Below are 16,554 nucleotides of genomic sequence, written 5' to 3'. Positions count from 1 at the left end.
ACACAAATATGGAATGGGTGACACTGGGCTTGAAAACAGCACATATAAAAAGGTCTAGAGGACTTTATAGACTACAAGCTGCACATGAGTCAATAGTGTGATGCAGAGTCACATAACCTATTAAAGTAGGCTGGAATAACAACAACAACAACAACAACAACAACAACAACAGTCTGCCGTGAATTTTTCAGCCACCTCAGCAGCAGCAGTGCCTTCTTGCTGCCCAACTATTCTGAACATGATTCAGCCAGTCCACATTCTCCACATAGGAACCAGCTGCAGGTGGCTGGACTGCCATGGCTCAACAGACAATCCAAATCCTGGTGCAAGATCCAGGCTTTCCCTTTAATCATATTAACCTAGACTACACCTGCCTTAAGTGGTTTTTGCATATGCATTTTGTAGCCACCCAGGAGCTGCTCCCACAGCACTCTGATCTAATGGGACCCAATGAAATTCTGCTTTGGAATAGGAGTATAGTGTTAAGATTGAGGGAAGGAATAGTACTACTCTATTCAGCTTGGTTCAGACTTGATTAAAATTGTGTGTCTAGTTCTTGGCATCACAATTCAAGAATGAACTTGAAACATGTCCAAAGCAGAATAGCCAAAATAGTAAAAGACCTGGAAACCTTTTTGCTTGAAGACAAAAAAGATTGAAAGGTGATATGATAGCCATGTTGAAATACTTGAAAAAGAATGTCGCATAGATAATGGAATGAGGGTTTTTTTTTTATTATTCCATCAACCAGAATCATTTTATTTCAATTGCAATAAGAAGGTATTCCTCATTATCATTAAGATGACTATCTTGACTTTAAAACTTCTTGACAGCTGAATAGACAGCTTCAGAGGCTGGTGTGCCATCCTTCCCCCACCCCCTTTTAAAACAGTTTGGATCAGCATTTTCCAGGAATGTTTTCTCTTGCAGTCCCTACAACTCTGGGATTCTAAAAAAAGTAGGAATAGTATTAATGTTTTAGAGATGGAAAATAACTCAAATATTTTGAGAAAGCATTGGGCAGCAAGGGAGAGTACATCTGGTAACATGTGGAAACAAAATGGGAAAGTGTGTGAAAAGACTGGGGTATACTTATACCTACCATGAGAGCTCATGTCAAAACAAGATGTCTGCAAATCAACCAAACTGTGATACCTTTTTACTGAGTTTTTTTAAGTGAAGAAAGTTGATAGAAAAGCAACAAGACATTTCAAGAAGCATTGCAAACATTAATTGGTGCAGCACCTAGCTACATAGTGTCTGGATGAGCTCAATTAAAAAAAACAGAAGCTACCTTGTATTAAACTAAGTGTGCAGCTATTCCCTCTATTTTTTAAATTAGTAGCAACCTTTCTGTGTCTTCTACTTCATTTTCAAAGAACCAGCTCATTTGGACTGGATATGAAAGATCTTGTGAGCAACAATCCCTCAAGAAGTTGCAACCTGAAAGTCACAAACAAATGAATATGCTGAGCTGTTCGTATCCTCTTTCAAAATATTGTCTGCTTATTTTTGTGCTTTAATTTATTTGTAGTGATACATTCTTATTACTTAGATTAGGGAATTAGCACTTCCTAGAAAACTGCAAATTAGGGATTTTAGAGTGAGATTGGTGTAGGCAATTAATTCCACGCAGCACATCAGAATAAATCTGTTTACACTCCGAGGTATTCAGCTGCAAACCCCTGAAGTCAGCAGCCCACCTTTACTTAGTACATATTGTTTCTGAAATGTCATCTAACAAAATGGTGGTGATGCGATTTATGCCCAACCAGCTGAAAGGAGTACGACTGAAGATGGATGACATGAGCCTCTGTAGAATTTGAAAGTCTGCAGCCTCATGAACTCTCCTTTGGACTCCCAAACCTCATTTTCACTTCTCGGTCTTATTGCTGATGTGGATAAATCCCATATTTTCCACTATGTTGAAGCTAGGAGTTTAGGAGAAACTTTTGCATGTTATTGCATTTCAATTTTGTTCAGAACCAAGTTGAGTTCATTGTAGATTACTCTAATGTAAGTTGTTAGAGCAGGGTTCCTCAAACTAAGGCCTGGGGGCCAGATACGATCCTCCAAGGTCATTTACCCAGCCCTCGCTCAGGGTCAACCTAAATCTGAAATGACTTGAAAGCACACAACAACAACAACAACAACCATCTTATCTCATCAGCCAAAAGCAGGCCCACACTTCCCATTGCAAAACTAATAAGTTTATATTTGTTAAAGTTATTCTTCATTTTAATTATTATATTGTTTTAAAGTGGGGTTTTTTGCACTACAAATAAGATATATGCAGCATGCATAGGAATTCATTCATGCTTTTTTCAAATTATAATTCAGCCTTCCAACAGTTTGAGGGATTGTGACCTGGCCCTCTTTTTAAAAAGTTTGAGGACCCCTGCATTAGAGGATTGCAACACACACCTGCGGTGCAGGTGGAGATCCAACTGCCATTCTCCTAATGGCAGTTATAGTTCATGAATTGAGTGGAAGGTGTTATTCCAAAATGTCATAATCATGTGATTAATGGAACTGAGCAGTTCCTCTTCCCCTGTGCATCCCTCATTTCCTCACAAATCCTGCTTCAGTATATCTCAGGAATTCTCTAGGGCAGGTTTCCAAGTTGTCCATAGAGCTGTATAAGTGAGAGCCGTGGAGTGGGAGGGTCTCATTAAATTAACAGCTGTCTGCTAGTGCGATCCTGCACTTAGTGCAATGTCTCTTAAGTTTGCATGTCTGTTTTGTCCTGCTTTGAGTACTCCCTGGTTCTAAAACTCCTGGTTTTTAATACAGTACAGTTTTGTATTGATGGATTATCCCTTATTTTGATTATGGAGCTCTGAGATGTTTAGTTTAATGTTTTAATGTTTTTAGGACAACCTCAGTGGCCCGAGCCATAGGGATTTTATGATAATGGTATATGTGATTATTTTATGCTATTTATATTATTTAATTTGTGATTTATGCAATGTGTTGATTTATTTTTTATATGTTGGGTTGGTGGGATGATGGTTTTTTGTATTTTTGTAAACTGCTTTGAGTACCCCTAGGGGTGAGAAAAGCGGTATATAAATACTGTAAATAAATAAATAAATATTCTGTAGTTTGTTTTTTCTATTTTGTTTGCTGTCCCATTCAAGGGAGAAAAGCAGGATAAAAGTTAACAATAATAATAATTTTGGTAACTACTACATTAACTTTTTAATTCAGTAATAGGCCTAGTCTTTAACCAGATTGAATTGTGTAGTATTACACAAACTTTTAATAATAATAATAATAATAATAATAATAATAATAACTTTATTTATACCCCACCATCTCCCCAAGGGGACTTGGGACAGCTAATATGAAGCTAAGCCAAAAAAATTACAATAAAGGAAAATAAAATACAGGCAACAAATGATAAAATCAAATGCAGTGCAAACAATAAAACAATATAATACAATAAAATAAACACAAAATACATGATGAAAGAATTGGACACAGTGGCTGGGCCAAATGCAAGGGATAAAATTATAAAACCCTTGGGTGAGATGGAGAAATAGAGTAGTATATCTACATTATAGCCTGTTTTTTTTAATATACTTTTTGGGATATCTGAGGTTTAGGGAGGTTAGGGAAATCCTAAGAGACTGTGAGTTCTGTCTCATTAATTTTGCCCCCCCCCCTTTTTTTTTAAAAAAAATAGAAATTTATCAACACAACAATCCTGGTTTTGAAATACCGAGAAAATTCTTGGGACAGTGAGAAAGATTTCCATAGGGGCTGTAGAGAAATAAAATTATAAAAATCACTTCTGCTGCTGGAAACATCCATTTGGTCAGGACTAATGCTTCATGATTCCAATTCCTAGACTTCATAAATTTGTGATCTTAATGATCTAAGGACATTCACTCCTGCCCCAAATTCTGTATTATCAATCTAAACATAATAAAAATGCTGAGATCTTTAATAGTTCAAAAACTGATTTAGGGCTAGGTTCAATTGCCATGGAAGTCAGCGAGAATAAAAATCATATCGATTCAGTTCAATGTAAGTTTGCTAGCATGACAAGCTATAAAAGTGCTGTCAACATTTATAAAGAGGAAATAGATTCCTCAAAACATTTAATAGAGGTCGGTAAACCCTGCCTAGTATATATGGCCTAAGGTTGAAACACTTGTGTCTGTTTGTAGTAGCATTGTGTTGCAATGTACATTTGTTTTAAATCACAACACTGCCATTTTTCCATTGGACACTGGTTGACCTTTTAATTTTACCTTGCTTAAATTGTTTGACATGCATCCTGCTATTGTGACAAACAAGTTCTACTCAGCAAATTAAGCTGACTGCAGACACAGTAATGGCGAGCAAATAAAATGATATGGTTTACCCGATATGTCCCTCAGCCATAATGCAATACACAATAACTATTCATTGTAGCAAGGCATTTCAAAAGGAGGAAAAAAATTAATAGATTCTTTTTTAAAAAAAGAAGAAGAAAGAAATACGCATTGTGAGCATCTACCAAATTAGTCAGACATTTGCTTGAATTCCTGTTGGTCAAAAACAACACAATGCATTCACAGCCCAGGCTGTTACTGGTACAGACTGAATGGGCAGGAGAAATAAATTCATACGAAGTGATAGGTTTCTGGACCACAGAAATGGTAATGTGCCATGAAACCCTAGGCTCCTCTACGTGCCATATGCAAGCTCAGTGTACCATGTTTAAGAACAAAGATTTGACAGCATGCAATCTGAATTAACATATGTGCCTACAATTTGAAATATACTTTCTCATGTAGTATAGCTGTTTAAATAGATTTTAAAAGTCTGTGTGTTTGGTGGGGCGAGGGTGGGCAGCATGTGTTATGTCCTAGATAAGGAAGATCACAGTATTTACCACATGCAGCAGAAAAAAGATGCAAAATCAGCATGTGATAAATACTGGAATACAGGAATGCCAGCAGGGGAGCTGGCATTAAGGTACACTCAAAATCCATTTTAGAGAAGATTTCACAAAAACAAACTTGCATTGTGTGGGATTGGGGCTTGGTTTCTGACAAACCAAATCAAATAGGTAATTGATTTACTTATTATTTGAAAATATTGTTAATATGTATTTTCAAGTTATTTCTGAATTATGTCGACTCTAAGGCAAACCCATCATATATTGTAGAAAGCTTTCATGGACGGAATCACTGTGTTGTTGTGAGTTTTCCAGGCTGTAAGGCAATGTTCCAGAAGCATTCTCTCCTGATGTTTTGCCTGCATCTATGGCAAGCATCCTCAAAGGTAGTGAGGTCTGTTGGAAGCTAGGAAAATGGGGTTATACATCTGTGGAATGTCCAGGGTGGGAGAAAGAACTCTTGTCTGTCATGGATTTCCTTGGCAACACTCCTTCAAAGATGTCATTTTTTGTCTTCTCAGGCTGAAAAGGTGACTTGTTCAAGATTACCCAGTGAGTCTGAATGGTCAAGTGAGGATTTGATCTCTGATCTCCAGAGTCCTATACCAAATCACTATACTATTACATTTTATACTTTATATTATTTTCCTGCTTTAACAATTGCTAAAACAATTCCGAGAATAGAAAAAATAATAATAAGTGAAAAGAATATTTGACCAAAGGTAACCATGGGTTCATCTAGACCAGTGGAGCCCCCGGTGGCACAGTGGATTAAAATCTTGTGTCAACAGGACTGAAGACCGACAGGTCAAAGGTGCTAATCCAGGGAGAGTGTGGATGAGCTTCCTCTGTCAGCTCCAGCTCCTCATGCTGAGACACGAGGATGATAAAACATCAAAACATTTGGGTGTCCCATGGGCAATGTCCTTGCAGACAGCCAATTCTCTCACACCAGAAGTGACTTGCAGTTTGTCAAGTCGCTCCTGACACACATAAAAAAATCTGGACCAGTGATATGTACCATAAGATAATGCACTATTTAATGTAGCTTCTGTTCATTTATTATTTCTCCATGTTTCTCTAACCAAACCCCCATTTGCAGAGGCTGGCTTGTGATGTGGATTGTGATGTTTGATCTAGGCATATCTTTTGCATCCTCCTTTGTTTTATCTACGGAAGTGTTTGCAGAGCAATCCTCATATCATTTCTTTTCTCCCTAATATACCCTTACAATTTTTATTTTTAACATGTCTCTCTAGAACTATCGCTATAAAGTTTTTTATTTTTAAAATCTCTCTAGAACTTTATCACTCCAGCTATAAACAGCTAAAGATGTACAGCCTATCCAAAAGAGAGGTGGCAATGTATTTAAAGACCTAAAAATATTTCAAAAGATAGATATTCAAATTCATGTTTTTAACAACCAAGTCTTCAAACCTCTTTTCTGAATATTTTCAACCTTATACTGAAATATGTATTTATTTCATGTCGCTTTTTATGAATGTGAAGTTATTTTAATTTATGTACACATTGTTGAGTTCTGAAGCAAAAAAATGTATTAAGAAATATTGTTCTCTATGCAACGTCCGATCACACCACAAAGTAATCTATAAAATTATGGTGTATTCCAAGTGATAAGGTGCCATCATGGGACTATAGCTCTCTGGACACATGTAGTGCACTCTAAGGATCTATCTGCACTACAAAGTTAAATCAAATTGATTTCACTTTAGCTGTATGGCCTCATTCATTGGAATCCTGGGATCTTAGTTTAATGAAGTAGTTACAATTCTTCTCTAGAGACCTCTAGTGCAGCACTTCAGGGAAGTGGGCTAGACACTCTGTAGCAAAGAATACGGCCAACCCTCCACATTTCCTTCAGTTAAGGGCATGGGACCCCATAACACAGGAAAAAAGTGAATAAAGAAATGGCTCTGAAACTCCCTTCTCATTCCAGTTTTTTTCCTGATCTATGTAAATGTAAAGTACATATGACAGGAAGTTTCAGCCTGATCACTACTCCCAATCATAGAATCATAGAATCATAGAATCATAGAATCAAAGAGTTGGAAGAGACCTCATGGGCCATCCAGTCCAACCCCCTGCCAAGAAGCAGGAATATTGCATTCAAATCCAAGTTGCTCAGATGAGTAGTGAGAAAAATAGAGACTGAAAAGTGGAGGAAAGGTGTGTGTGTCTGAACTAGGAAGTTTATGCATGCCGTAAATGTGCAATATGTGCATATGCTTGTGAATAGGACTGTGAACTTTTGGCATTGGCCTCACTCATAAGCAGAATGTGGATTCTCCCAAATCATTTTTTCCCTCTACAGCATGTGATCCTTAAAAGGGAAAGTGTTAGCATTTCCCCTCCCTCCCTCCCTCCAATTGGCTACAGGGTAATGTACCCATGGGCAACACCATTTTCTTGTTCTAACTGCAATGTAATTCAGATGAAACACACTTCTCATTGTGAATTCTTAGTGTGTTCCAGGGCCCAGGGCTCCACTAATTTAAGTTTGGCTTACATGTCTCGTGCAAGGCATAAGCAGAGATCACAGAAAAATTGAAGGATTTTACTCTGCTTTCATACTGTGCATTCACTGCCGGACAGCAATGCGTATTTTTTTGTTTTGTTTTCAGGATCAGGAAAAGAAGATACACATATATTTCAGCATGTTCCCTGTGAATTACAGAAAAGTTATAGGAAAGGAGACAGTATGATTTTTTTGGTTAGCCTTCCTGTTAGATTTCTCAAGAGGGCACAATATTTGAAGATAAGTTAATTAAATCCATAAGAGCAAAAAGGTGTTTGGTTAAGACAACATTTTTTTTTCTGGAGGCTAACGCACTTGTCACATATTAAACAAGTCTGCTTCTGAGATGAATATAAATTTTACAGGTCTGGTACCTGGAAAAGGAGACCAGCACAGCATGATGAACATGTTAATGTAATCTAATCCAAGCATGGTGTTTTGGGAGATACTTATTTCCATTTGTTAGTATAAGAAAATGATTTTTTAAAAATTCAGCTGAGAAGAAAAAGCAATATGAAATACTCTATACTTAAACTGATGGATGATCATATTGCCATTCATTCATACATTCACTAAATCAATTTATTATGCCACTTACCTTATCTGAAAAAATATATTTAAATATGAGGAAAGGCAATTCTACAAAACATTAAAACACAAAAGGTGATGAGAGGCAGGCTGCTAGGTATGGAATTTGGGAGGGGGGCTGTGTAATTTTTCAACACAGTTTTAATTGTATTTTATACTCTTTGACACAAAAGATTTGGTTGTTTTTAATTTTTCTATTTTTCTATTCACTTCTTAATGCATCTGCTCAGTTTTTAATTGTATTATGACATGTTTGCTGTTAGTTGCCTTGAGTTCCTTTATTGGGAAAAAGGCAGGATAAAATTAAGTTATTAATTATATAAAAGCTCAGTTGCAATACATTTAAAATCAGTAGCACCAAACACAGTATCAATTTGAATAGGCCCATGATGGGTTTTGAAAAGGTATATAAAACACTCTACAGTTGATGCCCCCCAAAGATACTTGGAGGAGGACTTCCCATAAGATGCAATGGCAGCTGGTAGCTCTCATGTCAGTGGGGCCTTGAAGCCACTCCCAGTTTTATTCCTGGTTTTACAAGAGCTCTGAAGTCCTGCATCCTATTCCTGAAAAGATTCTTAATGTCAAAGAGCTTCTTTAAAACTAGTGAGAATTTGGACTGGATTCAGCACTGAGAAGGAAGACATCTGCCTGTTTTCAAGTTGTCCAGAGTTTTATATGTCTGCATCAAGATCTAGAACTTGGCTCAGAACCCAGAAAAGTACGTATTCTTCAACGCTGGTCTAACTCAGTATTATAGTGTGTAAAAATGAAATAATCAAAGATTTACACCCCCATTTTGGATATACTTATTTTAAATTATAATGTATCTCATTGGGTCAGGGGAGGGGAAGCCTCTGTGCCAGTGACTTCATAATCTTTAGAGAAATCTGTCATAAGTAGCTGCACAAAAATTTAAAAGTGGAACCTTTGGTACTGTGATGCATCCCACAACTATTGCTCTGAAGCTGAACTGGATTCTCAGGCTAAAAGAGGTTTCCTTGTCCTTTCCCATAATTATGTCTAATTTAAGAAGCCTTAAAACATTACCAGTTACCACATCCATCATATTTTTGAAATACATTTCAAAAATTCAGGGTTTTGTAATTATTTATTGAGAGGCCCCTTATAAGCTGAAACCCTAAAATGCTACATGCTCAGTTGAACTGCAAGCCTTGGCACTACACAAAGGATCAATCATGCATGACATTTATCCATTCCACACTTTCTCTTTTCCGCAGTCTGTCTCTCACTTTTTCACTGTGTCTCTCTTTCCTGCTGCTTTCCCTCATTCCTCTCCCACATGTATTCAGTTGGGTTTTAACAGAGTCTATAAATATTTGTACTAATAGTGTGCCTAAATACCTTGAGGGCATCTGGAAGGCCAGATTATCTCTGATCTCAAAAACTAAGCAGGGTCAGCCCTGGTTAGTACTTGGAAGAAAAATACCTCCAAGGAATACCAGGTGCTGTAGGCTATATTTCAGAAGAAGGCAATGAGAAACCACATCTGAAAAAAACTTATGAAATTTAGAGTGTCATCATAAATCAACAGACAATATAAAGGCATGTGATGGTGTGGATAAGAATTAATATGAGTTACTTTAAAGATGCAACTTGTGTAGATGAGTAGTTAGTGCCTTGCACCACTATCTGGAGGTCATTTCTTCAACAGATTTGAGCTTGGTGACATTGAATGTGTGTACACATACTTAAATAAATATGTATGTGTGCATCACCTTTTGTTGTCCTTTCAAGGCAGCAAAAATATCCTTATGGGAACATTATACTACAGAGACTTACAACCTTATCAGACAGGCCAATTCTCTCACACCAGAAGCGATTTGCAGTTTCGCAAATCACTCCTGACATGAAAAAAAAATCAGTCAGGTTAAATTGCCCATCGTTCACTGGTCCCTCTTCCCTTTTGCCATAGAACCCACCATCTTCCATCCCACAATGTACAGTGGGGCTTCATAATGAAAGGAAAGAGAAACTGGCGTACACTGCCTCCTTGGCAACATGGGAAGGTTTTTGTGTTGCATTAAGATCAACGGGGGGAAGCTGGGTGGTGGATCCTTCCCTCCATGAGATGGGAGAAAGGGGAAGCTGGGAAATGGGGGGCATGGGATAAATAATAATAATAATAATAATAATAATAATAATAATAACAACAACAACAATGCCCAAGCAATCAAGTGTCATCAGCCAGAGGCCTATGGCCTTCCCATAGTTTTAATCGTGTGGTCTTATTGTTAATGTTGTATTATTTTATTGTCCATGTTTTATTTTAATTGCTTGTATTGTTGTTTATTGCTTATATTGTTGTATTTGGGCTCGGCCTCATGTAAGCTGCACCGAGTCCCTTGGGGAGATGGTAGCGGGGTACAAATAAACTGTTATTAATAATAATAATAATAATAATAATAATAATAATATCTGGACATACTACAGTTGGACAACATCAAACATGAACATGTGAAAAACTGTGGTCAGCAAAGAATACATTCAAAGGATCAGAAAAATTCTCAAAAGCAAGCTCAATGGAGGCCATACCATCAAGGCCATAAACACCTGGGCCATACCTGTCATAAGATATACCGCTGGCATCATAAACTGGACACAGGCAGAACTGGACAATTTGGACAGAAAAACAAGAAAACTCATAAACATTCATAATTCATTACATCTTCGCAGTGATGTTGACCGGCTCTATCTGCCCAGAAAGTCTGGAGACAGAGGACTTTTACAAGTCAAACAAGCAATTGAAGAAGAAAAATATGCCCTGGCAGAATATGTCAAGGAAAGCCAAGAACCTGCTTTAATTGAAGTCAATAATCGGAAACTTCTCAAAGCACAGCAGACAAAGAGTCAGTACAAGAAAACTGCACTCCAAACCAGAGCTGACAGCTGGCTCAACAAAGCCTTACATGGGCAGTTCCTTGAGAAGATTGAAGGAAAAGTTGACAAGACCTTGTTATGGCTCATGAATGGAACACTGAAGAAGAAGATAGAAGGCCTGATTCTTGCAGCCCAGGAGCAAGCCATCGGAACCAATGCAATTAAGGCCAGGATTGAAAAATCAGCGGATGACCCAAAATGCAGACTGTGCAAGGAAGCTGATGAAACCATGGATCATATCCACAGCTGTTGCAAGAAAATAGCACAGACGGACAGACTACAAACAAAGACACAACTCTGTGGCCCAGATGATTCACTGGAACTTAGGTCACAAGTACCACCTGCCAGCAGTAAAGAATTGGTGGGATCATAAACCCACAAAGGTCGTGGAAAATGAACATGCAAAAATACTGTGGGACCTTTGAATCCAAAATGACAAAGTTTTGGAACACAATACACCAGACATCATGATTGTGGAAAAGAAAAAAGTCTGGATTATTGATGTCACCATTCCAGGTGACATTCACATTGAGGAAAAACAACAGGAAAAACTCAGCTGCTATCAAGACCTCAAAATTGAACTGCAAAGGCTCTGGCATAAAACAGTACAGGTAGTCCCAGTGGTCATTGGTGCACTGGGTGCCGTGCCAAAAGATCTCAGCCAGCATTTGGAAACAATAAACATCGACAAAATCACGATCTGTCAACTGCAAAAGGCCACCTTACTTGGATCTGCGCGAATCATTCAAAAATACATCACACAGTCCTAGACGCTTGGGAAGTGTTCGACTTGTGATTTTGTGATACAAAATCCAGCATATAGATCTTGTTTGCTGTGTCATCCTGTGCTTTTGTGTAAATAATAATCTTTATTTATATCTCACCCTATCTCCCCAGTGGGGACTCAGAGTGGTTACTAACATACAGAGGCAAATATTCAATGCCGTAAAGTGCAGCCAACAGTAAATATGACTACCATAAGGTAGACAATAACACATTAAAACACCAACATCACACAATAATGGAACATTACAACCAATTAAACACCACGCTAAAATTACATTTTAACTAGACTATTACAACCGGATTAAAAATGGTTAGATTAATAAAAATTCTAAAAACATCAAGTTTTAAAGGATATAAACTAGAATAGCAGCCATTTCCATGTTCCAGACAATTTTGTTTATGCGGAATGTTTCATATGTCCTCCTCGATACATGCTTGCAAGCATAAGTAAGTTTTCATTGTTTTTTTAAAAGCAAGCAAGGAGGGGGTCATTTTGATTTCCTTAGGGAGGGAATTCCAGAGGTGGGAGGTGACTGCAGAGAAGGCTCTTTCATTCCCATCAACTGTACCTGAGATGGGGGTGGGACAGAGAGCAGGGCCTGAATGCAGCACCCAAGCAGGCTTGTATACAGAGATGCAGGATGATGGGTTTCCCTCATCAGGGCCCAACAGATTCACCACAATGTGTGGTGAATCCCTATGTTAATATATTAAGGTCCTCTGGGTGCTGTATGGAGTAGATGGGAATACCAACCCCTGCAATGTCCAAAGAAACACACCCACATATGTAAGGTACTCTTACCTGTTTAAATATACATGAAAATGTGGTAATTTCAAGAATTGCTTACAAATGGCCTATATTATGCTTTTAGGGTGTATCTACACTACATAATTAATGAAGTTTGACACCACTTTAGCTCAATGTTATGAAACCCTGGGAGTTGTCATTTTGCAGTGTATTTTGCTTTCTCTGCCAAAGAGTTCTAATGCCTCACCAAACTACAAATCTCAAGATTTTATAGCAATGAGCCATAGCAGCTAAAGTAGTGTCAAACTGTATTAATTCTACATTGTAGCTGTAGCCTAAGTCACCCAAATGTTACTATGATATCTTAGAATCTTAGAATCATAGAATCATAGAAACAAAGAGTTGGAAGAGACCTCATGGGCCATCCAGTCCAACCCCCTGCCAAGAAGCAGGAATATTGCATTCAAATCACCCCTGACAGATGGCCACCCAGCCTCTGTTTAAAAGCTTCCAAAGAAGGAGCCTCCACCACACTCCGGGGCAGAGAGTTCCACTGCTGAATGGCTCTCACAGTCAGGAAGTTCTTCCTCTTGTTCAGATGGAATCTCCTCTCTTGTAGTTTGAAGCCATTGTTCCGCGTCCTAGTCTCCAGGGAAGCAGAAAACAAGCTCGCTCCCTCCTCCCTGTGGCTTCCTCTCACATATTTATACACAGCTATCATATCCCCTCTCAGCCTTCTCTTTTTCAGGCTAAACATGCCCAGCTCCTTAAGCCGCTCCTCATAGGGCTTGTTCTCCAGACCTTTTATCATTTTAGTCGCTCTCCTCTGGACACATTCCAGCTTGTCAATATCTCTCTTGAATTGTGGTGCCCAGAACTGGACACAATATTCCAGATGTGGTCTAACCCAAAACAGAATAGAGGGGTAGCATTACATCCCTAGATCTAGACACTTGGACTGTAGTTATCTCTATCTCAGTTTCATTCTGTTTTCTGAATCCTACCTGCCTTTTGTTTCATACTAGGTTGTAAAATGTGTGGCATTTTTGCCTGGAAAATAGAATACTTAGATTCATTTCTCCTCTGCAGTTCATAAAACATTTTTTTCTTATGTACATGTTTAGTACAAACATTTCAATCTTCATGCAGCCCCCCACCCTTCTGAGTTCTGCACTTATCTGTGTATAATTTCAAAATTAAAAGGGGAAAATATCAAAGTAATCAGAAACTTTAAAGTATGCACATACTCCAAAAGTCTCCTAGCTCCACAACAGAAAGGATAATACAGAATATACTTGGTTGGAACTTTCCAACCTTAGAATGTGGAAGAAACCAATGCCTGTGCTCTCTGATACTATAGCCAAAGAATGCATGAATAAATGTTGGGCTAATCTTTCCACAGTTATGCTGACACAAGTATCTATATTTCTTTCAAAATTGATCACGAATGTAATTCAAGAAAACACACTATTTGAGCAAAGTCTACTATAAAGATTCCTATTTTGTCGTGTTGGATTAAATTATTTTTCTGCATTTTTTGGAAGATGCTCAATTTATTTTGGCTCTTGATAGTCAACAGAACGTTGCCTTTTTCAATATTATGCACAGTGTAGTACTGAAAACTATTTAGACTGCTGAATTTCATATCGTTGATTGTCCTTTAAACCATAAATATATCACTGCTTGGAACAAAATCATTTTAACATGAAGCATTTTCCCTTCCTAAAGAGTGGTAACTTATTCTGGGATTGTAAAGCCGATTTGTGTATTATAAGCAGTGACATACAATGGGTTTACCATTAAATCCCTGGGAATCATATAAAATGTATTAATAAGTATTTAATGCCCACTTTTGTTTCTTAAAGAAGTATATTGCCTTTGTAGTTTAATCTGGAAATCCTGTGGTATTCCAAATCCCATAATGACCAGGTGGATTAGCTGTAATTTGTCTGAAATGCTTGCATCTTTCCATAATCTTTAATTTGTTTTATAATTAGTGATGGAGAACAATATCTTTTGATTATATTTACCAAATAGTTGAAACAACTCCCAACTGGTTTCCATCTTACCTATTTTATATAATTATCTAGATTTGATTTTGAAAAACAATGACTAGAATCTGATGGCCTGGCTCATTTTTAACTTGATAAATAAGTTTGCCCATTATGGGAGAATGGTGGTGGAGATGAATTATTTAACATTTTAGAACCAAACATCCATGACAGTATTACATACATATATCTTCTTGTCCATTGTTTCACAAAAGCAAACTTGTGATCTCATGATAGTGAGAAAGCCATGCTATGTGATGTTTATCTTGACAATTTGTGTAAAAAAAAGAGAGAAACAATTTCCTGGACAATTTATTAGCTGAATCGTAAAGGGTATGTTCACAAGTGATTAATAGTGAGTGTGTGTGTGGTCTATATATTGTCTTTCAATATCCACAGATACTACATACATGAATTCCCTCATCCATCACTTTAACATATTTTTAAAAAAATGAAGTAAATCTTAATTTCCCATTTTATATTATGGATACTATTTTACAATGCCATTATATATAATGAGATCTGAGAGTCTATGGATTTTGATATCCATGGGGATCCTGGAAGCAAGATCTGATAGATACCTGTAGAAGGTCTGTGAAGCCTCTGAGGATGAAGTTAGGGATGTTCTATTTGAGCCTAGTGTTTCTGTGGGGGAAAGCAAAAGTGTTTTTCCAGACAATGGAAATGTTTTGGTTAGATCTGTTGTTGGGGAAACAGGCAGTGATTCTTATGAGAATCAGGCAGGGATTGATTCTGAAAGGAATGCGGAGGAGAAAGGAGGGTTACAGATAACCCAGCATTTACATCTCAGAAGAGATAGCGAGAAACAGAGACAAGTTCATTGTTCCCAGAGACTGAAATATAAACGAAGGGAACCCAGGTGCGAGAAAGAGTGATGTAATGGGCCAGAGGGAATATTCTTAAGGAATTAGAATCAATGTTTGGTGGGGAGATCAACGTTGGATTTTCATGTGTGAAGTTGCCTTTCTTGGGAGCTTAGAGTTAGGAGTTCCGTTCTTGGGTCTGTATCTTGTTTTTTTGTTTAAGTTCCATTCCTCGTGTTTGGATTACAAATCTTTTTTCTAGCCTTTGGGATTATAGTCAAATTCAAGTATCAAGCCGTTGGATTATGGTCATGTTCATGCTTTTGGGTATAATTCTAGTTTCAGTGCACCAATCCTTGGATTAGTTTTTTGCCTTGGTGATTTTTAGAATTCCCGCTTCTCCCTGGTTGTGCATGCACCTTTGCTGATAACAACAAAAGAACCTGGAAATGGTTAGGAACTCTCCAGGGCTCCTTATGGGGTAGCAATGGCAATAGGGAACCAGCAAGGTAAAGTGACAGTCCAGTGGAGCTGAACCAATTTTAGCCCAATAATGATCTGTCCTGCCATCACTGTGGGACAGAGATAGACAATGTAGTTGCCCCAGTCACCAAAGGCCAGGCCAGAGTACAATGTAGATGAAAAAGATGCTTATCACCATCCGGTTACTTTGGCTCCATATGTATACCTTACTGGAATTAATCCTACTTTACAGTTCTGACTGTAAAGATGGCTGCCTATATCACATTTATGTCAGAGGTATATCTATTCACACACTGAGGTTCTGGTGACTATACATTTTTATTGACATTATATGTTAAAGAAAAGCTTTTTCTTTTCCTGGAGCATTTGCTGTGAAAGGATGTAATGTCTTGGAAAACATGCTGTGTTTTTTTTAATGTTCGCACCAATGGCTGAGAAGCACTCAAAAGCCATGCCCTGTGTTTTCTTAGATCACTCCCTCAAATCAGAAATGGGGAAGGAAGTATTTCTGGAGGTCACAGAGCAGAGGAAAAACATGGGTTTACAAGAACAGTCTGTTGTGTTTTTTATCTTAATCTTTTCTGAAATATTTCAGGTTCACTCCTGCACAGCAATAAAGCACGAGGCACTAGAGCAAGGTGTAATGTGGGGAAATTTGATATACCATTATTGCTTTTCCACAATAACTAGGGAACTGAAAAGAAAGCAAGAACTTGTTTATTCAGGCCTATACCAAATGTTAGCAT

The sequence above is a fragment of the Anolis sagrei genome, chromosome 5, assembly GCF_037176765.1.
Source record: "Anolis sagrei isolate rAnoSag1 chromosome 5, rAnoSag1.mat, whole genome shotgun sequence".
NCBI lineage: Eukaryota > Metazoa > Chordata > Lepidosauria > Squamata > Dactyloidae > Anolis > Anolis sagrei.
This window is presented reverse-complemented; position numbering follows the sequence as displayed.